Source organism: Bactrocera dorsalis, chromosome 6 (genome assembly GCF_023373825.1).
Source record: "Bactrocera dorsalis isolate Fly_Bdor chromosome 6, ASM2337382v1, whole genome shotgun sequence".
Classification (NCBI taxonomy): Eukaryota; Metazoa; Arthropoda; class Insecta; order Diptera; family Tephritidae; genus Bactrocera; species Bactrocera dorsalis.
In genome coordinates this window covers 38,832,402-38,857,673 of record NC_064308.1, presented here as the reverse complement: position 1 = coordinate 38,857,673, position 25,272 = coordinate 38,832,402, and the positions used below count along the sequence as shown (strand labels likewise).

General features: G+C 36.7%; 1 protein-coding gene and 2 pseudogenes across 1 annotated transcript in view; 2 read left to right on the top strand and 1 right to left on the bottom strand.

The window, feature by feature from the left end:
- Positions 1 to 25,272, top strand: part of LOC125779407 (uncharacterized) — a 194,543-nt gene that overhangs the window by 130,962 nt on the left and 38,309 nt on the right. The gene's annotated exons all lie outside the window — the stretch shown is intronic.
- Positions 21,033 to 23,275, bottom strand: LOC125779434 (uncharacterized; annotated as a pseudogene).
- On the top strand, positions 23,480 to 24,503 carry LOC125779770 (uncharacterized; annotated as a pseudogene).

Sequence of the window (25,272 nt, the reverse complement as noted above, 5' to 3'; positions counted from 1 at the left end):
AAGTTAAACCACGGGAGATATGAGGTAGAGAAGATAGGAAATGACGAAGGACCAAAAAAGACAAGTACTATATGTGAATTTATTAAACCATGGAGTTCGTCATTCGGGTCGAATAACACATCAGGACGGCCGAATGTGGGAATATAGATAGGTGGCAACTCCGCCAACGAAGACGAGTAGGTTGCAAAGACAGCGAAAACAAAAGCTAGAGTCAGTCGTTAAACGGGTGTCATCGACTGAAGGTGTTTCTTCGGTAGTACTGATCGTTACTTTGTGAAGTAAATTTAATATAACACTTTCGAATATCTTTGCGAGCTGCATTTTTTTAAAACAAAGAGCAATTAAATTGTAAAACTGAATTCAAAACTATGATTAACAAATTGTGATTTTGATAAAAGTTATAATACTTTCGAATCTGTGCGAGCTGCAATTTTTAAACAAAGAGCAATTAAATTGTAAAAACTGAATTCAAAAAACTATAACAAATTGTGATTTTTGATAAAAGTTAAATAATAAAGTGTATTTCCAAAAGAACTGTGTAGTGTCATCATTTAACATTGGAAGCGTGTTATTGTGGTAAATCCCACAATTGGGGGCTCAACCAAAAAGAGCGAAAAAAAAAAAAAAAATTTTTCTCTCGGCATACAACATAAGATTGTATACGTTTGTGTGTGTGAGTGCGTGTAAGTTCACTCTTACATAAGTGGTATATGCGGAAACATTTGTACAGCAAATTCAAAACTTTATTGAAAGTGACGCCGAATTAGCGTCTCGAATGTTCAAGAGAAGCGCAGTCGCGACATTAACCGTAAATATCGCGAAACCGCAAAAGTGCGTCGGCAGAGCAACAGAGTGCGAACAGTAATTCGTGGAACGTTGAACTTTCAAGTGACGTCGAATTAGCGTCTAACGAAAAATAGCGCAGTCGCGACATCGACTGCGAATATCGTGAAATCGCTAAAGTGTGTCGGCTGAGTAAAAGAGTACAAGAAGTACTCGGTGCAACATTGAAAATACAGCGAGAAGCAGAAACGGCTGAAGAAGCAGCAAAACCAATAGTACCAGAAACAACAAAAGAAACAGAATCAACAAAAGCAATAGTAGCAGAAGCAGTAACGTGCAGAGCAGAAAGAGCTAGAGCGAGCCGCCGATAGTTCGTAAGAAATATTGTAATAAGAAATATTCTACTACTCATGTTTAGAAAACGGAGATGTGTGTACACATAAGTCATATTTGTACATATATTGTATTGTATTTGTAACAAAATGAATATCGAAGAAATACGCGCGATGACTGTTGGGGAATTGAGAACAAAATTAAGGGATCTTAATTTAAATACACATGGACTGAAAAAAGATTTACAAACTAGACTGATAGGGCATTTTAATGAAAACCGAATAAGCGATCAGGGTGATGATATGAGTGAAAGCGAACAGTCTTATACGACCGTGGCTAACGCAAGAGAAAACGCAACACGTACGAATAGAACAGAAAGGGTTGCTTTTACACTTCGCGATATCAGAGATAGCGTATCCTCTTTTACTGGTGACAATTCCATAGACGTCAATCATTGGATTGTTGAGTTTGAAGATGTGGCTGACACAGTGAGTTGGGATGAGCTTCAAAAGTTTGTTTATGCGAAACAACTGTTGAATGGCGCTGCTAAAATATTTGCGCGTGGGTTAGTGGGAGTGAGAGATTGGCAAACTCTAAAAAATGCTCTTATTGATGAGTTTGGAGAGAGGGTATGTGCAGCAGAGGTTCACCGTGCTCTGAGAAATAGGCGTAAACAATACAAAGAAAGTTTAAATGAATATTTGTATGTATTAATTGAAATGGGAAAACCAATAGCACTTGACGACCAGAGCATTATTACATATTTTGTAGATGGCATACCAGATGCTAGGGCGAATAAGACAATGTTATATCAGGCAAAGAACTTAAGAGAGTTGAAAGATCAACTGCGTGTGTACGAGAAAGTGAAAGGGCCTTACTATTCGTTAAACAAGCCAAGCGCTCCTAATTTTTCTCACACAAGTGAAGTTGACGTTAAAAATAGTCCAAATAATTCAAGAAAGATTTGCTATAAATGTAGAAAAGAAGGACATATAGCAAAAGACTGTCAGAAAGAGATCACTGTTAAGTGTTTTAAATGCAAACAAACCGGACATTTTTCGTATGAATGTAAAGAACAGACAAAAGACGTAAAACGAGAAAATCTAAGCATGATAGAAGATGGTAAAGCAGAAGGTATCGCAAAGAAATTAAAAGATTTTTATTTTTTGGACATTACTATGAATAATTTTACATTTTCAGCGTTAGTAGATACAGGAAGTAAATACAGTGTAATGAGATACGATACACTTATGATGCTAGGTGACGTAGAGCTAGAAAAGAAAAAGTTACATTTGAGTGGAGCAGGAAAAGGCAAATTCACGACATTGGGTTGCTTTGATGCTGAAATCTATGTGGATGAAGTTTTGTTGAAAATAGCTTTTCATGTGGTAAAAGAAAGGGATATACCATACGCTGCAATTATAGGATGCGATGTCCTAATGAAATTTGAACTTGTTGTGAATAGGGATGAAATTCTGTTTAAGCCATTAACGGAAACTGTAGCTGCGGTTACGGTAGCGAGAAAACGTGTCGAGAGTGAGGGTAGGCCATGTGCGACAGATGATGCTGCGGTATCAGTCGTACCTGTTGCTGCGGTAACAGGTAGCAATATCACTTCTGTGGACGAGATGCAAAAAAGTAAGGAAACGGATGCTGAGAATAGCATCGGGGGAAAAGCGTTTTGGTTTAAAGAATTCGAAACATTATGTTTAACAAGCGATTTTGAGGAAATTGACGAGCGGAATAACGCAGATTTATCGAATATCAGTAAAGAAAATGTGAGGGTAATTGAAAAGTTAATAAGAACTTATGAGCCTAAGAAACCGGAAAAGTCACCAATAGAAATGAAATTAATCTTATCGGACGAATTACCAGTTTATCAGCGCCCGCGTAGAATGTCATTTAAAGACTAGGAATTCGTAAGCAGTCAGGTAGCAGCTTGGTTGAAGGAAGGCATCATCCGTATGAGTACCTCGGAATATTCTTCGCCGATTGTACTAACGACCAAGAAAAATGGATCAAAAAGGCTAAGTGTAGACTATAGGAAAATTAATGAGAAAATTTTAAGAGATAATTTTCCGATGACAGTTATCGATGAAGTTCTTGATAGGTTATATGGTGCGTATGTTTTTACGACATTAGATTTAAAGGATGGATTTTTCCATGTTCCGATAGAACCAGATTCTAGGAAGTTCACTTCATTCGTGACGCAAACGGGTCAGTATGAATTTTGTTTCGTACCGTTTGGTATATCTAATTCGGCGGCAGTGTTTTGTAGGTTCATCCAGGCAATTTTCCATGACTTGTTGAGAGATGGCACGATAATCGTGTATATGGACGACATTGTCATCCCGGCCAAAGATGAAAATGAGGGAATAGAAAAGCTTAAGATCGTTTTAAATCGAGCAAGTGAAAACGGGTTTGAATATCAGATGGTCAAAATGCCAATTTTTGAAGAGGCAAATACACTTTTTAGGTTATATTATAGAAAATGGCAGAATATTGCCTTCAAGTGAGAAAACAAGGGCTGTTGAAAAGTTTCCGATACCGTCAAGTAGGAAGGAAATTCAACGATTCTTAGGATTAACATCATTTTTTAGACGTTTCGTTTGTAACTACGCCGTGATAGCCAAACCACTAACGGAGTTATTGAAAAAGGAAGCGAAATTTGTTTTAACGGACGAACATTTGTTAGCTATTCAGGAATTGAAGAACGCATTAGTGAACGCGCCAGCTCTAAAACTGTTTAATCCGACAGCATATACAGAGGTTCATGCTGATGCATCGAAATATGGTTATGGGGCAGTGTTATTGCAGAAAGATGGAGAAGACCAACAATTACATCCAATAGAATACATGAGTAGAAAGACGACCCCAGCAGAAGAAAAGTACAGTTCTTATGAACTGGAAGTATTAGCAGTAATCATGTCGGTAAAAAAGTGGCGAATTTATCTCAGGGACTTGAAGTTTAAAATAGTGACGGACTGCAATGCTTTCGCATTGACAATGAACAAACGTGACGTTACAGACCGAATAATGAGATGGGCAATATATCTCCAACAATACGATTACACGGTAGAACACAGAGCAGGAACGCGTATGAGGCATGTTGATGCACTCAGCCGAGCATATTGCTTAATAATCAAAGACTCGCTAAAGTTTAGATTACGAGAGGCACAGGGAAATGATGAATGGATTAAGGCGGTTAAGAAAATTTTGATAAACGAACAATATGAAGATTACTTTTTAAGAAATGAAATTTTATACAAAGACCCCGACAAAGAACTTTTAGTGATACCCACCTCAATGGAAGACGAAATAATACGTATAGCACACAATCAGGGCCACTTTGCAACAAAGAAAACCCAAGACATCATTGAAAAATTGTATTTTATCCCAAGGCTAAGAACCAAAATCGGTAAGGTAATTGGAAGTTGCGTGGAATGCATAGTAATTGAGGCCAAGTCAGGGAAAAAAGAAGGACTCTTGAATCCAATCGATAAAGCATGTGAACCTTTAGGCACCTATCATATCGACCACGTAGGTCCATTAGCAGAAACTCGTAAAAAATACAATCACATACTAGTTGTCATAGATGCATTTACTAAATTTGTTTGGCTATACCCAACAAAATCTACAGGGGCAGAGGAGGTGATTGACAGATTGAGTAAGCAGGCGACAGTTTTCGGAAATCCGAAACGCGTAATAACGGACAGGGGAAGTGCATTCACTTCAAACGCATTTAAAAAATATTGCGAACAAGAAAACGTACAACACTTACAGATTACAACAGGGGTTCCGCGAGGAAACGGTCAGGTGGAAAGAGTCCACAAAATAGTTATACCTATGCTTGCGAAGTTATGCCATAGTGAACCAGCTCACTGGTACAGCCACGTCGACAAAGTTCAACAGATCATAAATAGTACAGCACCGAGAAGTACGAAAGCATCACCTTTCAAAGTTCTTACTGGCTTAGACATGCGTGTAGGAAATTTACCGGACTTAAAAGAAATACTTGACGAATTAACTTTAGAGGAACTGAACTTAGAAAGAGACATAATTAGAGAAAAAGCTCAAGAAAATATAAATAAAATCCAAAGAGAAAATCGTAAAAATTTTAACAAAAATCGAAAAGCAGAGAAGGAGTATAAGGTAGGAGAACTTGTTGCGATAAAGAAAACACAATTCGGAACAAACACAAAATTAAAACCTAAATATCTGGGACCATACGTTATAACCGCTAAGTTAAACCACGGGAGATATGAGGTAGAGAAGATAGGAAATGACGAAGGACCAAAAAAGACAAGTACTATATGTGAATTTATTAAACCATGGAGTTCGTCATTCGGGTCGAATAACACATCAGGACGGCCGAATGTGGGAATATAGATAGGTGGCAACTCCGCCAACGAAGACGAGTAGGTTGCAAAGACAGCGAAAACAAAAGCTAGAGTCAGTCGTTAAACGGGTGTCATCGACTGAAGGTGTTTCTTCGGTAGTACTGATCGTTACTTTGTGAAGTAAATTTAATATAACACTTTCGAATATCTTTGCGAGCTGCATTTTTTTAAAACAAAGAGCAATTAAATTGTAAAACTGAATTCAAAACTATGATTAACAAATTGTGATTTTGATAAAAGTTATAATACTTTCGAATCTGTGCGAGCTGCAATTTTTAAACAAAGAGCAATTAAATTGTAAAAACTGAATTCAAAAAACTATAACAAATTGTGATTTTTGATAAAAGTTAAATAATAAAGTGTATTTCCAAAAGAACTGTGTAGTGTCATCATTTAACATTGGAAGCGTGTTATTGTGGTAAATCCCACAATTGGGGGCTCAACCAAAAAGAGCGAAAAAAAAAAAAATTTTTTCTCTCGGCATACAACATAAGATTGTATACGTTTGTGTGTGTGAGTGCGTGTAAGTTCACTCTTACATAAGTGGTATATGCGGAAACATTTGTACAGCAAATTCAAAACTTTATTGAAAGTGACGCCGAATTAGCGTCTCGAATGTTCAAGAGAAGCGCAGTCGCGACATTAACCGTAAATATCGCGAAACCGCAAAAGTGCGTCGGCAGAGCAACAGAGTGCGAACAGTAATTCGTGGAACGTTGAACTTTCAAGTGACGTCGAATTAGCGTCTAACGAAAAATAGCGCAGTCGCGACATCGACTGCGAATATCGTGAAATCGCTAAAGTGTGTCGGCTGAGTAAAAGAGTACAAGAAGTACTCGGTGCAACATTGAAAATACAGCGAGAAGCAGAAACGGCTGAAGAAGCAGCAAAACCAATAGTACCAGAAACAACAGAAGAAAACAGAATCAACAAAAGCAATAGTAGCAGAAGCAGTAACGTGCAGAGCAGAAAGAGCAAGAGAGAGCAGCCGATAGTTCGTAAGAAATATTCTAATAAGAAATATTCTAATACTCATTTTTATAAAACGTATATTTGTGTACACATAAGTCATATTTGTACATATATTGTATTGTATTTGTAACAAAATGAATATCGAAGAAATACGCGCGATGACTGTTGGGGAATTGAGAACAAAATTAAGGGATCTTAATTTAAATACACATGGACTGAAAAAAGATTTACAAACTAGACTGATAGGGCATTTTAATGAAAACCGAATAAGCGATCAGGGTGATGATATGAGTGAAAGCGAACAGTCTTATACGACCGTGGCTAACGCAAGAGAAAACGCAACACGTACGAATAGAACAGAAAGGGTTGCTTTTACACTTCGCGATATCAGAGATAGCGTATCCTCTTTTACTGGTGACAATTCCATAGACGTCAATCATTGGATTGTTGAGTTTGAAGATGTGGCTGACACAGTGAGTTGGGATGAGCTTCAAAAGTTTGTTTATGCGAAACAACTGTTGAATGGCGCTGCTAAAATATTTGCGCGTGGGTTAGTGGGAGTGAGAGATTGGCAAACTCTAAAAAATGCTCTTATTGATGAGTTTGGAGAGAGGGTATGTGCAGCAGAGGTTCACCGTGCTCTGAGAAATAGGCGTAAACAATACAAAGAAAGTTTAAATGAATATTTGTATGTATTAATTGAAATGGGAAAACCAATAGCACTTGACGACCAGAGCATTATTACATATTTTGTAGATGGCATACCAGATGCTAGGGCGAATAAGACAATGTTATATCAGGCAAAGAACTTAAGAGAGTTGAAAGATCAACTGCGTGTGTACGAGAAAGTGAAAGGGCCTTACTATTCGTTAAACAAGCCAAGCGCTCCTAATTTTTCTCACACAAGTGAAGTTGACGTTAAAAATAGTCCAAATAATTCAAGAAAGATTTGCTATAAATGTAGAAAAGAAGGACATATAGCAAAAGACTGTCAGAAAGAGATCACTGTTAAGTGTTTTAAATGCAAACAAACCGGACATTTTTCGTATGAATGTAAAGAACAGACAAAAGACGTAAAACGAGAAAATCTAAGCATGATAGAAGATGGTAAAGCAGAAGGTATCGCAAAGAAATTAAAAGATTTTTATTTTTTGGACATTACTATGAATAATTTTACATTTTCAGCGTTAGTAGATACAGGAAGTAAATACAGTGTAATGAGATACGATACACTTATGATGCTAGGTGACGTAGAGCTAGAAAAGAAAAAGTTACATTTGAGTGGAGCAGGAAAAGGCAAATTCACGACATTGGGTTGCTTTGATGCTGAAATCTATGTGGATGAAGTTTTGTTGAAAATAGCTTTTCATGTGGTAAAAGAAAGGGATATACCATACGCTGCAATTATAGGATGCGATGTCCTAATGAAATTTGAACTTGTTGTGAATAGGGATGAAATTCTGTTTAAGCCATTAACGGAAACTGTAGCTGCGGTTACGGTAGCGAGAAAACGTGTCGAGAGTGAGGGTAGGCCATGTGCGACAGATGATGCTGCGGTATCAGTCGTACCTGTTGCTGCGGTAACAGGTAGCAATATCACTTCTGTGGACGAGATGCAAAAAAGTAAGGAAACGGATGCTGAGAATAGCATCGGGGGAAAAGCGTTTTGGTTTAAAGAATTCGAAACATTATGTTTAACAAGCGATTTTGAGGAAATTGACGAGCGGAATAACGCAGATTTATCGAATATCAGTAAAGAAAATGTGAGGGTAATTGAAAAGTTAATAAGAACTTATGAGCCTAAGAAACCGGAAAAGTCACCAATAGAAATGAAATTAATCTTATCGGACGAATTACCAGTTTATCAGCGCCCGCGTAGAATGTCATTTAAAGACTAGGAATTCGTAAGCAGTCAGGTAGCAGCTTGGTTGAAGGAAGGCATCATCCGTATGAGTACCTCGGAATATTCTTCGCCGATTGTACTAACGACCAAGAAAAATGGATCAAAAAGGCTAAGTGTAGACTATAGGAAAATTAATGAGAAAATTTTAAGAGATAATTTTCCGATGACAGTTATCGATGAAGTTCTTGATAGGTTATATGGTGCGTATGTTTTTACGACATTAGATTTAAAGGATGGATTTTTCCATGTTCCGATAGAACCAGATTCTAGGAAGTTCACTTCATTCGTGACGCAAACGGGTCAGTATGAATTTTGTTTCGTACCGTTTGGTATATCTAATTCGGCGGCAGTGTTTTGTAGGTTCATCCAGGCAATTTTCCATGACTTGTTGAGAGATGGCACGATAATCGTGTATATGGACGACATTGTCATCCCGGCCAAAGATGAAAATGAGGGAATAGAAAAGCTTAAGATCGTTTTAAATCGAGCAAGTGAAAACGGGTTGAATATCAGATGGTCAAAATGCCAATTTTTGAAGAGGCAAATACACTTTTTAGGTTATATTATAGAAAATGGCAGAATATTGCCTTCAAGTGAGAAAACAAGGGCTGTTGAAAAGTTTCCGATACCGTCAAGTAGGAAGGAAATTCAACGATTCTTAGGATTAACATCATTTTTTAGACGTTTCGTTTGTAACTACGCCGTGATAGCCAAACCACTAACGGAGTTATTGAAAAAGGAAGCGAAATTTGTTTTAACGGACGAACATTTGTTAGCTATTCAGGAATTGAAGAACGCATTAGTGAACGCGCCAGCTCTAAAACTGTTTAATCCGACAGCATATACAGAGGTTCATGCTGATGCATCGAAATATGGTTATGGGGCAGTGTTATTGCAGAAAGATGGAGAAGACCAACAATTACATCCAATAGAATACATGAGTAGAAAGACGACCCCAGCAGAAGAAAAGTACAGTTCTTATGAACTGGAAGTATTAGCAGTAATCATGTCGGTAAAAAAGTGGCGAATTTATCTCAGGGACTTGAAGTTTAAAATAGTGACGGACTGCAATGCTTTCGCATTGACAATGAACAAACGTGACGTTACAGACCGAATAATGAGATGGGCAATATATCTCCAACAATACGATTACACGGTAGAACACAGAGCAGGAACGCGTATGAGGCATGTTGATGCACTCAGCCGAGCATATTGCTTAATAATCAAAGACTCGCTAAAGTTTAGATTACGAGAGGCACAGGGAAATGATGAATGGATTAAGGCGGTTAAGAAAATTTTGATAAACGAACAATATGAAGATTACTTTTTAAGAAATGAAATTTTATACAAAGACCCCGACAAAGAACTTTTAGTGATACCCACCTCAATGGAAGACGAAATAATACGTATAGCACACAATCAGGGCCACTTTGCAACAAAGAAAACCCAAGACATCATTGAAAAATTGTATTTTATCCCAAGGCTAAGAACCAAAATCGGTAAGGTAATTGGAAGTTGCGTGGAATGCATAGTAATTGAGGCCAAGTCAGGGAAAAAAGAAGGACTCTTGAATCCAATCGATAAAGCATGTGAACCTTTAGGCACCTATCATATCGACCACGTAGGTCCATTAGCAGAAACTCGTAAAAAATACAATCACATACTAGTTGTCATAGATGCATTTACTAAATTTGTTTGGCTATACCCAACAAAATCTACAGGGGCAGAGGAGGTGATTGACAGATTGAGTAAGCAGGCGACAGTTTTCGGAAATCCGAAACGCGTAATAACGGACAGGGGAAGTGCATTCACTTCAAACGCATTTAAAAAATATTGCGAACAAGAAAACGTACAACACTTACAGATTACAACAGGGGTTCCGCGAGGAAACGGTCAGGTGGAAAGAGTCCACAAAATAGTTATACCTATGCTTGCGAAGTTATGCCATAGTGAACCAGCTCACTGGTACAGCCACGTCGACAAAGTTCAACAGATCATAAATAGTACAGCACCGAGAAGTACGAAAGCATCACCTTTCAAAGTTCTTACTGGCTTAGACATGCGTGTAGGAAATTTACCGGACTTAAAAGAAATACTTGACGAATTAACTTTAGAGGAACTGAACTTAGAAAGAGACATAATTAGAGAAAAAGCTCAAGAAAATATAAATAAAATCCAAAGAGAAAATCGTAAAAATTTTAACAAAAATCGAAAAGCAGAGAAGGAGTATAAGGTAGGAGAACTTGTTGCGATAAAGAAAACACAATTCGGAACAAACACAAAATTAAAACCTAAATATCTGGGACCATACGTTATAACCGCTAAGTTAAACCACGGGAGATATGAGGTAGAGAAGATAGGAAATGACGAAGGACCAAAAAAGACAAGTACTATATGTGAATTTATTAAACCATGGAGTTCGTCATTCGGGTCGAATAACACATCAGGACGGCCGAATGTGGGAATATAGATAGGTGGCAACTCCGCCAACGAAGACGAGTAGGTTGCAAAGACAGCGAAAACAAAAGCTAGAGTCAGTCGTTAAACGGGTGTCATCGACTGAAGGTGTTTCTTCGGTAGTACTGATCGTTACTTTGTGAAGTAAATTTAATATAACACTTTCGAATATCTTTGCGAGCTGCATTTTTTTAAAACAAAGAGCAATTAAATTGTAAAACTGAATTCAAAACTATGATTAACAAATTGTGATTTTGATAAAAGTTATAATACTTTCGAATCTGTGCGAGCTGCAATTTTTAAACAAAGAGCAATTAAATTGTAAAAACTGAATTCAAAAAACTATAACAAATTGTGATTTTTGATAAAAGTTAAATAATAAAGTGTATTTCCAAAAGAACTGTGTAGTGTCATCATTTAACATTGGAAGCGTGTTATTGTGGTAAATCCCACATATATAAACTTTAAATTTTCTGTTTATTAAAAAAAAAACAATATAAATTCATATACATATTACTTAAATTATTTGGTAGTTGTAACTTAAATAAGTAATATTTTTCTTTTCTTCTTGCTTGCCATATCATTAATTACTTCATCTAGATCTATTTTAATATCCCAGTGCACTGCAATAACAGCAAGTGCACTCAGCCGCTCATTGCCCATCACACTGCGTGGTAAAGTTTTTATTCTTGTTAAGATTGAAGAAGTTCTTTCGAAGGAAGCGGTCGTCACTGGAAGAGTTGGTAAAATTGTAAGCAGGTAGTGAATATTTTTAAAATACGTTGCATCGCAATGTTGCAGTAATTTCAACACTTCTATGGTTGGATCTATTGTTGATAAACTGGCACACCACAATCGATACTCTGATTTTAATGCTGTCATTGATATTTGCTTCTCGAAGTAAATAGTTAAATTTTTTAATTCTTCGGCATTATCAATTGCAGCAAAACCTGGGAGTAGAATTTGAAATGACGAGAGTATATTCTCATTCACTAATAAACGTTCTGTCATGTTTTGAATCAGAGCATCAACGCATGGAATAAATATTGTAACTCTGAAGTGGCTTTAAGGGGTTGTGCAAGATGGGTTAGCACGAGTAGTTTGACGCGAAGTCACTCTAGGCACTACAAGATCTATGTCAAAAAGATCTTTAGACATTTGTGATGCTGTTTGGAAAATATCGTTGAAAAAACCATCCGCTGTTTCTCTTATCTGGTGCAGAGTTCTTATTAATTCTTTGACTCGGTTCATTGCTGATACAAAATCCATAGATTTTTCTTGGAGTTGCACAGACAGTGGCAGCGTTAAGCTGAACAATTGCTCACAGACGAATAGACTAAGCAAAAAATCGCTTTTCTCTACCGCTGCTAAGAAGGCTGATGCTTTAGACGAAATGGACCATGTCTTACTCGAAATTATTTCCAAACTTAGTACAATGAATTTGAAAAGCTCCACAAAGCTTATAATGCTTTCATGCCTTTCTATAAACCTTGTTTCACAAAGGCGAACAAGTCGTCTTTTTTTGCTTTCTGGTGCGTGCTTCTGTATAACGTCCTGGAAAGTTGTGTTTGCATTTGAATGGTTTCTAAATAAATTTGCGATTTCATTGACAATACCAAGGCAGTTCCGTATTGAAGGTAATGACATAGTATTAGAAAGCGTAAGGTTCAATCGGTGACTAGCGCAATGAACATATCGTGCTTTTGGATACAGTTGTCTTATCCTGGTTTGCACTCCACTTAAATGCCCTGACATGTTTGCTGCTCCGTCATATCCCTGTCCAACCAACTTCGCCATATCAAGATGGAGATCTGTACAACGCTTAAGTATGACTTTTGATAAGTTTTCAGTCACCGTCTAGTGGAGTTGCGTACGACTGTTATAGGTTTGAGCTGAGTTGTGTATAAGAGTTTCAAAAGATTCAGTCAGTGATAAATCTTTTTTATTTGCGATTTATTTAAAAAATTTCCTTATTTCGGGGGCTTCAGCCCTCTAGACCCCCTCCCCCCGCCTACGTGCCTGTATAAAACCTATGACAAATTCCATTTAACAATTTAAAGCGGTTACCAAACGGTGCTAAATTGTGGGTTTAATTTACCGGGAAACCCGAAAACTGTTCAGTATAATATATGTATATACACATATGCATACATACATATATACGAACTAGAGGACCCGTCCACGCTTCACTGTGGCTGATACATAGATAATACTACTACTACCATCTATATGATTTCTATTAGTTGGATTATAACTATTAGTTAATGAGATATAGCATTTTTCTGAAGCAACTTGTGTTAGTTTAAAAAAAATGGATCATAAAGCATTTCGTGAAAGCATTGTTAATACTGTTGAATTTGGGCTCAGGGAAATCCACCGTTGAGTTGCAAAGTAGATGCTCGCAAGTTCATAATCCATCAAAAACAACTAATTCTGAGAAGTGTTTAAGTACTCTCTAATCGCAATAAATAAAGAAATATAGCTTTATCATTTCCCGCTGGAGTCCAGTCGACAGTCATTCTAGTGGACTGCACATGATGAAGTTGGTGGTGATGGTTTTCAGGCGCGGAAAAACGAAAAAGGCGGCTGGAAAGGTTGTGACATCAGTCTTTAGGGATGCACGTGGTATAATGCATACTCAACGAATGATTACTGAACAATTTATCATCTATTTCACGGCGTATTTGGTTGCAGTTCTTTTCTTCTATTCCAAATACTTAGCAATTGTATTATGGAAAATGTCAATGTTATTGGAAGTGTTTCCGCTGGCTGTACTGTATTCTCTGGGTTGAAAAACACTCTTTAGCCATTCTTCAAATAAACTGCGAGACGCACAACAGTCAAAAAACGTTCATGAATTGCAAAAGTAAATACCCTACAAAGCGCTTTATTGCAGTTCACGTATCGACCGTATCGTTAAGACCAATAATCGCCATATTGGTTCCTTTGGTGACGTACTTACAAACGTATTTTATAGATTACACCAAACTGCAATACTAAACATTGATATGAGTTTTGAATGTGAATTAGACAACAGTGGAGAATATAGTACGATCAATATGTTCTCAACTTCGATATTCACTACTCTAAGTTGAATGGTAAATGTCCTGCCATTGTCGTCTGATGAGCTACGACGATAGAGTGGATATCCATCATTTCCAGTTTGCGTTTCCGAAAGAAAAGCACGTGGATAGTGTTTCGTGCATTTATTGCAAGTGGGATGTCTGCAAGGTCCATGCACCATATTGGTTTTCATCGCTTCGTAGAATAATGGATCTTTCTCTGCATGAGGAATTTCGGCAGAAATGATTTCATCAATTTGATCTAGTGTAACCACCATCCACCATTCAAAGAAAAATGTGTGCCTGGGGCAAACCTCTTTTTTGCAACTCAACAGAGTACATCCAGCATCTGACTGCACCATACTTGTATGTATATACATACGTTGCTTCAAGATAAAGTTCATCAAACACCGTAGCTGTTGTTTGAAAAGTCTTGCTGTATTATCGTGATGATCGCTTGCTGATTGACAGCGATCCATAATTCCACACATATGTCATCGCATCGTGGGAGTCTCATGAAGTTCTTGTGTCTTGAGCTGCCATACGTTGATGGCAAAAAGAACGCCGACCGATATTAGCGCGATGTCTTCGTTGCTTCGTAACAAATTTCAATCTGTAATTGATCACTTCGTTTGAAACACACATAAAGTTTTCACTGAATAATTTTCAATAATTTTTCCGGAATAAAAAAGTAAGCGACCGAAATTGAACGATTCAAATAATTTACAAATCAAAATATTGGAAAACAAAACAAAAAAGAAGTGTATGAAAAGTCACTTTTTGGAAATTTCCAATTTTTCGACTTTTCCTTATGAAAAGTATATGGTTTTTTTATATCTAACCCTTTCCAGATCCACAGCGAACAACTTCTGATTTCATGAAGATTGGTTCCGCCGTTCTCGAGCGTTAGCGTTACTAACAAACGAACAATCATTTTTACTTACATATGTATGTATGTATGTATATACAAAATAAAACGTTTGTATGGGAAAAAGAAAAGGGCTGTTTTTAGGGGTTTCCGGCAACTTTCGTAATTTTTTCTTACATAAGAACCTTCTCCTAATAATAACAAATACAACAAAAAAAAAATCAGCCAAATCGGTTCAGCCGTTTATGAGTGATGAAATTACAAAGAAAGTGGCATTGATTTTTATATATATAGATTTTCAATTTTTCGATGCCTATGTACTAGCTTACGTTCGTGTATTCAAATACACATATTACATACCAAGAAAAAACAAAATTCAATTTACTTGCAATATTTTCCGGCATACCTCTTATGTTTAAGCAGGATTGCATAAATTAAGTAAGCAAAGGCTCATACAATAAAAAAATTGTAAAAAACAAAGCAAGAATTGCAAAAAAGACATATATACATATTCGCATATATACCTAATAGAAATATATTTCTCCTCATATATTCTTAGAATAGTATGTACATATGTACATACCACAAAAAATATACACAGAAACTTTAACATATAAATTGCATATGTACCTACTTAAAAAATCAGAAATATTAGAGCATATGATTATTTACATATGTACAATATATAATAGTGCATACAGAAAACATCTGTTTTACCGAATCCGTTCTCCCGCTCTCTTTTCGTCTTGCAAATATATTGCCAAACAAAAAAAAAAGCAAACTTACACAAGCATTCCAACATATTGTTTGCTCATATATGTAAGTACATTAGCACACAAACAATTCGTGCATAGCTAAATAGCGCATTGATCTCTACAACGAGCTCTCAATTGCACAAAACAAAAGCACGCACAAGTCCAAGTATTAGGGTGTACCTAAATACTAACATAAGGACGTAAAAGGTGTTTATAAATTAAAAGTGCGGGTATTTGCAAACTTAAAACTAAAATAAAATACATAAATATTATTATTTTGCAATAACACGAAATATATTCGTTCGTTAGCAACCTAAACTGAAAATAAAAACATTTACCTAAAAAGTTTCAATTCAATTTCCATATTGAAATCAGCTTCATCTGAGAAAAATTTAATTCGTTTGAGAAATAATGTTCATAATGATACACATCAAAATACACCTGCAGGAGCTACACGCTCAAAGCAGGTTGTTAAATTCATTTCACAAAGTGACAGTTTAATAAGATGCCTCCTCACCGATTCATGAAAACTCTGAATCGTTATTAGAACTCAAAAATCAAAATCTTACAAATTTTTGGACTCGCTTCCAAGCGGCTCATGACGCCATTCTAGATTCTCACGATTCAGATACACACAATTTCAAATCCTCGGCTTACGCAATATACGAAAACTGCTTAGACCAGTACGAAGAAACAAAAGCGATGATCTTCGATCAATTAAAACTCATTAAAGCAATTACACCTACTCCCCACAGTGGAGTAGAGCTGCCACAAATAGAATGTCAAAAGGCAAGTTCCGGCATCCACCTCGAGTTGCCGCCATGTGACACAGAAACATTCTATGGAGGTTATGAAGAATGGCCGTTCTTCCGGGACATGTTTACAGCCGTTTACATCAACCATCCAGAACTATCAAAAGCACAAAAATTGTATCACCTCCGATACAAGACAAAAGGTCAAGCAGGCGTCCTAGTAAAACAGTTCGCTCTTAATGACGATAATTTCAATTTGGCTTGGGAAGCTCTAAAAGCTAGATACGAAAATGAAAGAATACTGGTCGATAAACAAGTAACGACACTACTAAACTTGCCTAAAATCAAGAAAGGAACAAGTGAAGAATTTGTAACACTACAATCCACTGTTTCAAATTGTTTGTCGATTCTATCGACACAAACTATTCCCACAGACAGCTGGGACCCAATTCTGGTAAACATTTGCACCGCCGCATTACCAGAAAAGTCGTTACTTCTATGGGAGCAATCGCTCTCATCACGAAAAAAGTGCCCAACGTGGCAACAAATGAAAGATTTTCTCACCACCCAATATGAAATTGCGGAAAGGTTAGAAGAAAAAATAATCAAAACTAAGCCCATTGAACACGACCAAAATAAAAGCTTAAATAGACCCCAAGCTAGAAGCAACAAAAATTTAAATAAAAGCTTTTACAAAACGCAATCGTTCATATCCGAACAGAAAAGGCAAACGTCATGCGAACTATGTAAAAGAGGGCATAAACTTAAAACTTGCGAGAAGTTTAAAAAATTAAACATTAACGAAAGGAACAACTTTGTCAGATCTAAAAGACTCTGTACAAACTGCTTGTCCCATACACATAACTTTAAAAATTGCAAAAGCAAATTTAACTGCTTATATTGTCAGAAAAGACATCATACGATGCTTCACTACAGCAGATATCCGATCTCTCTCCAAAGAAGCGCATTTACAAAATTAACCACGGGTTCAATTGCAAAAGCAAATAACGAAAGCCAAAATACTAAAAATTGCCAAGAGACACCAAAGGCACAAAAAGGTTAAACGCTGCACAGCGAAACACAAAGTGGACTAGTTACCGAACTAGTTACAACCCTACCAACTCAAGTTGAGTACAATACAAATAAATACCTTAATTCACAATTAAGGAAATTTCAAACTCTAGAAGATCGGTATTGTGAGCACTTCTCTAAAGCCACAACTACTCGATCAAATAATGGCCGGTACGTCGTACGACTACCACTCGAGCCACAATTATCCAATACCCCACATAAAGGTAGGAAAAGCAAGGTCAGATTCCCTCGGACAACCTCATTTAAAAGCACAAATATATGTTCGTAACCTTTCGACCCCGCAGGATGGCTTTCGCCAATAATGATACATAAATCCTCATTAAAAAAAAAAAAAACAACGCCAAATTAGTGTATAGGCACTAAAACATAGCAAAATTATCTCAAAAAAAAAAAGAAGGGAAAAGCGACACTTTTCTTACAATATTGCCCCACAGAGGCTTAAATTTTCAAAAACAAATAAAATCTTAAAAGCAAGTTAAGGGATCACCATACCCCCAATGCGATACATGGACGCACCTACTCTTACAAAGCTAAGGTCGCTCTTATCGCTCCTTATATGGGTGGGTTATGTGAATCAGTTATACAAAGCATTAACTTAGTTAAGAAGAATTTTCTACTTTATGAATCGAAGCCGTTCGCAATTACCGGCCATTCTCTCGCAAGACCCCTCTAATGCCACAGTCCTAACTCCAGGGCTAAGGAGTACCCATTCTGGCCATATCTGACCAGGCGTGGAGTTACTATCCTTCATAAGGCGATAATAAATAAAGTCCAAATATTGCCGATAATACAGAAAAGGCATATAATAAACTACCGGTATACCAAACCGATATAAATTAATAAAAGCAAACAACGTTTTTGGTATAGTAACACAATAAGTCGTCAAAGCACGCAAAATCAATTATTACCTCAATCACCAATATTACACAAAATACAATTGGCTATTAAAACCAAAGGCATTTTCCCGATTTACAGCATGTATTCTGCGCCCTCGGCAACTCTACCAGCAGTACGCCGAAATACATGCAACAGCATATACATACGCAATACTAGGCAAAATATTCGCCTAGGGGGCCCAGGATGTTTAAATGAGTTAAGCATCCACCCACTCTACTCGCAAAAACGGACGCACACTAATAAGAAAGCTTAGTTCACCACAGTTGACTACATTATAATATAACACCAATACAACTCACCACATCAATCAAACCACTCAATAAAAAGGATGGGCAGAAGGGAAAGTGGACAATTCGACATTAACAATTCGCTGATCACATTTCGTTCGACACACTGCGCACATCATCTATTCGATACTTTATACATCGTGACACGCATCCGTGCTTACGTTCGCACTCGACTCACTTTTCCGTGAGCAACACCCGTCCCGCCCACTATAGTTAGCATTTCGGCAACAGCGATCTGGCGCGCTATCTTATTCTATGGTTTAAGTCGATAACTTAAATAATTAAAACAACTAATTCTAACTAAACAATATTTGTAAAAGATAAAATATTTTCGTGTTAAATAAACTTATAAGTTCTAAAATTCAGCGAAACGGAGATTTTTATTTCATTTGTGCGGGATAACCATTTAATAGAAACGGACATAAAGACATACTAGCTACAAACTTAAACACTAACAATATTATTTTTTTTATTGTATGTTAATATATTTGTTATTTATTTTTGCTTTTTAGGCGGAAGAAATGGATGCACCTTCTTGGTGTATCCGATTTAACTAATAAAAATTTGTATGGCTGCGATAGGCATTTCTCGATCCACCACCAAAATAGATTAAGATTATCGAAAGGGGCAGTCCCCGATAAAAATTTGTTAATGCCAACAGTGGCGATAGTTTCGGACTGTGGTATTTTAGTTAAAGATAGTTTTCGCGAACCTGACGAACAGGACTATGTAAATACGTTAGGTCCTATAGAGTCTATTTCCACTTTCGGTGACAAAGTAGGAGACTGTTCTTCGTGTTCACATGAAGTGCATGAGAAGGTGTCCCTTCACTACAATGTATTTGAGGAACACTCATATTCCTCACCTTTAGGAAGTTTAGGTAATAGGGCGATAAATAGCAAAACGCAAACAGATGCGTACCTAAGTGAAAGGACACCTAGGAAAAGAAAATTTATTAGCGAAATAGTTAGCTTAAAAAAAAAGAAATACTAATTTAGAAAATGAGGTGCAAGAATTAAAAAAACAATTAGAAGAGAAGGAAAGAGAAATTGAGGCCCTAAAAGGAAACAGTTTGCCTATTGAAAATAGTGAGAATAGGCAAATTGTTGAGCTATGTAGCAAATTGCCTCCACATATTGCTGCATGTGTGAGGAATAGTTTGAATAATAATAACCGTAATCTTCACAGTAATAGATACGATAGGGAATTAAAAACCATAGCTCTGGGGGTTCATTTCTTGTCACCTCTAGCATACAGATATTTACAGCCCTATTTTAATTGGCCATCACCAAGAACTTTGTCCAAATTTATTCAAAGTTGGCCACGAAGTCCTGGTTGCACGTATAGCAGCATAAAAACTTTGGAAATAACGTAAGAACTACTCCGTACATGTTCTCATGTCTTTTCCGAAAATCCTGGGGCCTTAGGACTGTTAACTATGTGACTAAGGGAAATTGCGAACCTCTGCCTAGGGAAGAATGGGAAGCTTTGAGTTCTAGCGCCCTTCAAAGCGTCTGCAATGACGTTTTGATTAATGATATTTCTTGGCAAACCTTTCAAAGTTTGCCAAGACCACCCTTAGAACCACTTCAAAATATTGAAATCGCGGAAATTGATTTAAGCGAAAGTTTTTTCTTGAAACAAAATTCATTTGTTTATTTTTGCGGCTATATGTATTCAAAGTTTTTCAAACTTCATAGTTGTTTGAGCCCGATTCCTCATTTCGAAGAAGAATCTGATTCTCGTTTTCTTTTTTCTATGGAAAAAGAATATAACGACTGCAGTCTCTGTTTATTTGAAAAAATGGGACACATAGAGCCGTTTTATTGCTGTGCTAATTCTCAGCCAGGCGTTCTTAAATGCCTTTTCATTAGGATAAGAACGTATTTTTCAATAAAAATTTTTAATAAACAGACGAGCTCAACTGCTTTCAAGCATGTGAAATTTTTATGTGTTGCACACATGTAAAATTTTTCTGAAGTCCTTTGTCCGGGTGTTTGTCTGAAAAAAGTCTTCATTGGTTGTCCGAGCTCTAAATTATTAACATAATTTAATTTTGATATTTTGAAGTGCTCAATTAAATATTACGATAGGAATGCACACTCGTATATTCTTGCTATTAGGCACATTCTGCATTTTTTATTCATTTTATTTTATTCAAAATGCAACATAGGCACAAAAATATGTAAAAAAAAGAAACAATAAATAAAATCTACTGAAATAAAACATTTAGTTACAATTTACTTTTTATTTGGGATTATAATTATAAAATCGGTAGAAAAAGGGTCCGCCAGTTTTGCTGTTCACAAAGTAAAACTAAATGCAATAATAAAAACAAATAACGGCAATAAGTTATATACTCGTACTTTCATATTCATAATTCACTAGATGTAAAGACGAATTGTAATTCGCTTAGATGCAAATATTTCTTTTTAAATCGTTGCTTGCCCGCCAACGCCACCAACTTTCATTTGATGAGTGTTTTTATTATTTGCTTGCCTGGTGTTAGCTTTGTTGCCATTATAGTAGTTTTATGCAAACATACGTAGTTCTTCTATCGGTTTTAGTGGAGCTGTTTCCTCCCACTCTCCCAATTCGGCATCATAATATTGCGCAGCACGATATGGTCGCAATTTCCATGGTACTTGCTCTTCCAATTGTACATCCAAACGACATCGGTAATACCTTCGCGATCGATACGTTCCATATGTAGCTCACCAATAGCTGGTTGTTGTTTTAACGGCAGAAGGTAGGATCGCAACGCATGTCTTAACGACGGTATCCCCACCATTTTTCATCTTTGTGCATAACACGATCGAACCAGTCAATTAATTCGCTCAACTGGTAACGCTTTGATCTGCAAGATGGGTGTTGAGTGTTTAGCATTATGTAAATTCAATTTTGCTCTAAACCTACCCCAACACCTTGATAAAACTGACCAGCAGTATCCGGATCTTTAGCGCATTTGACAATAGCTTGTGCAACATCCGATTGTGCTCACCGTAGTATTTGCTCTTCAAAAAGTTGCTATCACCCTCAAGCACAAAGCTCATTGGTTGAGACTAGCGTTCTACACCAGTTCCTTTGCTGATTCTATAAAAAAAATTAAAAAATACATTGTAAATCTTTTGAAATAAAGTTTAACTTTAGCTTACCTAGCAAGCATCCACGAGCACGTCATTGAATTTAAAATTTTGTCTCGAACTCACGACCAACTAATTTGGTAACTACATTTGAGTACTTCACAGCATCGCGTATCACTTTTTCAGCTCTTAAATCGTAAAATTGGAACAGCACCAGACCCATTACGCAGCAATTTTAACGAAGCCATCTTTAGTTATTTCGTACTTTCATTGGATTAAAATCCCAGCCGATCTGTTGTTTATCGTCCCAATGGAGATTTGTAAACACTTCTTCCAGATTCAAATAACTAAATAAACCATCGAAAAGGATTTAACCATGAAATAAACTAAAACAAATTGTCTTGTAAAAACCTTCGTTATGATGGCAAAAATGTAAATATGGCTGTGAATGAACATAATCTAGACCCCACTATTCGGCATGGTTGCTTATTTGTTCGTAACATTTTTCTGTGGTGAACATTTATTGACTTACCACAGTTAAAAAGAGGCATAAATAAAAAACTCAATTTTTCATGTATTTGCTCATATTGTTCTCATCTTTGAGAATATATATTAAAATAAAACAATTTTCTTTTGAAAATATATTAAAGTTTTATATATAACAAATATTTTTGGGACAACTTTTCCATAAATTTTAAGAAAATAACACAATGCAACCATTTTCCGGTAAAAAGTCGGCCATCTTGGTTAAAAGTCGGTCATCTTGGATTCCAATAGAAACTCAACCCCGGAGTACACTTGACGTTTCTACAGTGGCACCTCTCAGCTGTGCCTTTGTTTACATAACATCAGCTGATACTTTCTCTACTCCTCCTCTACCGTGCTGCGCACTTAATCAGATCTAAATTTATAGGTGACAGACAGCAGCGATGCGAGTTAGCGAACAGCTGATTAGCATATTAATAACATTTTCAATTTGATAAAACAAAAATGGATAGAAGACAAGCATTGCGATTGTTAGCCGCATAGATGGTGCAAAACCACAATTTATTAAACAAAAGAATAAATAATTTACTATTAAAACTGCTTCAAAAGATTAAATTGATGAATGAGTTGACAAAAGCGATACTGGAAACTAGTACCAAAGTGGCGTCTTCAGAAATAAGGGAAAAAAGCGCCTGGAAATTTGTAAGTTTAATATATTATATATTGAATATTAATATTTTATACCCCTCATTTATATATGTTATTAATAAAAGGACCGCAAAGGCACTTTTTGGGAGTACGATGTCAAAAAGATAGATGACATCCGATTTAAAGAAAACTTTCGTGTAAACAAAGAAGCTTTTCACAAAATATGTGAAAAGGTCAAGGAAATCGGAAAGTTCAACAACAACATGCAACTTTGCATTCCACTTCAGAAAAGAGTGGCTATTGCGTTGTATGCGTTAGGTTCTTCAGCGGAATACAGAACTGTAGCAAGTTTATTTGGCGTAGGACGCACCACAGTTGGGGAAATAGTTGTAGATTTTTGCAAAGCTGTGTGCACAAATTTATCAGATTGCATCAATTCCTATCCCCCAAGCACAGAAGAAGTAGAGCGAAATGTACAAGGTTTTGCACACCTTGGTTTTCCGCGATGTTTTGGAGCAATACATGACTGCCTAATTGAAGTTCAGTCGAAAAAGGAAGATGTGATCGATTATTACAATTATAAGGGGTGGTATTCGGTTGTTCTGCTGGCAAGTTGCGACTATAGGTAAATTTGATATATAATACTTATTGGAAATATTTATATAAATTCTTTCACTATTTTATAGATCAAAATTACATATATACGTATACATGTTGGGTCAACTGGAAGAAATAAAACGATTCTTACATTTTTGAAGGTAGTTCCTTAAATAAATTTCATGAAACCGCTGATATTTTTGCTCAGAGCATCAAAATGATTGGAGATGTTAACGTCCCCGTATTACTTATTGGCGATTCAGCCTTTCGATTGCCGCGTTACATGATGAAGCCTTTTCCATACTCACCAAATCAACCAGTGTTAGAAAAAAGATTTAACTATCGTTTATCCAAATGTCGCAGAGTTATAGAGAATGCTTTCGGTCAACTAAAAGCTCGATTTAGAAAAATTGGCAGAGGTTTGCCGGTAGCTCCAAAAAACGTTATACATGCATGCTGTATTTTGCACAATTTTCTAAAAATTGAAAATGATGAAATTCCTTCTTCGTGGATCCAAGATGCTGCAGAAATAATTACAGAAATTTAACCACATCACACTACAAGAGCTGGGGAAAATGATGTAACAGCATCGGCTATTAGAAATGCAATAGCTCTGAGTTTTCGTGAGTATAGATGTATAGAGTAGCAGAAAACAAATTTTAGTACACATAATTACAAACATCAATTTTTTAAAAAGATCATTTTTTATTTAAATTCATTTTTTGTTACATTATATTATGTTTTAAGACTAGAAAATAATAAAACATTTCATTAAATAATGGTTTAGGTCTAGAAAAAACGATAAAATTATTTTAAACTTAAAGTTTCTCTGCGATGTTCTCCATAAGGGTTAAAAATCTTTCGGACAAATTATTGTGCTGTCGAACAGTCTGAATTATTTCCTCTGAAACGTGCTTTGTTTCATCCGCAACCCTTTCTAATACGTCAGTTTGTTTATTTAGAACCTTTAACAACTCGGCGCTAAAATTACATTTTCTTGTTGCAGATGAAGGTGATGGTGACGGCAACGAAGGTGGCAGCGGACATGATGGCGATGGCAACGGAGGTGATAATGTTGGGTCGGACGGCGGCAACAATTGGGTTAATGTTGAATTCAAAAAAAATTAACTTTATAAATCACATGCATTTTACGTGATATAAATAAAATAAATTCATTTTTTACCTCGGAATATGTTTCTATGTACAAAGCCGAATGAACGGCAGTACACCCTACTATGCGATTCACAGCATTATAATGCCGAGGCGAGGGACTACCTTCTTCTTCTTCTTAATTGGCGTAGACACCGCTTACGCGATTATAGCCGAGTTAACAACCGCGCGCCAGTCGTTTCTTCTCTTCGCTACGGTGCGCCAATTGGATATTCCAAGCGAAGCCAAGTCCTTCTCCACTTGGTCCTTCCAATGGAGTGGAGGTCTTCCTCTTCCTCTGCTTCCCCGGCGGGTACTGCGTCGAATACTTTCAGAGCTGGAGTGTTTTCATCCATCCGGACAACATGACCTAGCCAGCGTAGCCGCTGTCTTTTAATTCGCTGAACTATGTCAATGTCGTCGTATATCTCGTACAGCTCATCGTTCCATCGAATGCGATATTCGCCGTGGCCAACGCGCAAAGGACCATAAATCTTTCGCAGAATTTTTCTCTCGAAAACTCGCAACTTCGACTCATCCGCTGTTGACATCGTCCAAGCCTCTGCACCATATAGCAGGACGGGAATTATGAGTAACTTACAGAGTTTGGTTTTTGTCTGGCGAGAGAGGACTTTGTTTCTCAATTGCCTACTCAGTCCGAAGTAGCACCTGTTGGCAAGAGTTATCCTGCGTTGGATTTCTAGGCTGACATTTTTGGTGGTGTTTACGCTGGTTCCAAGATAGACGA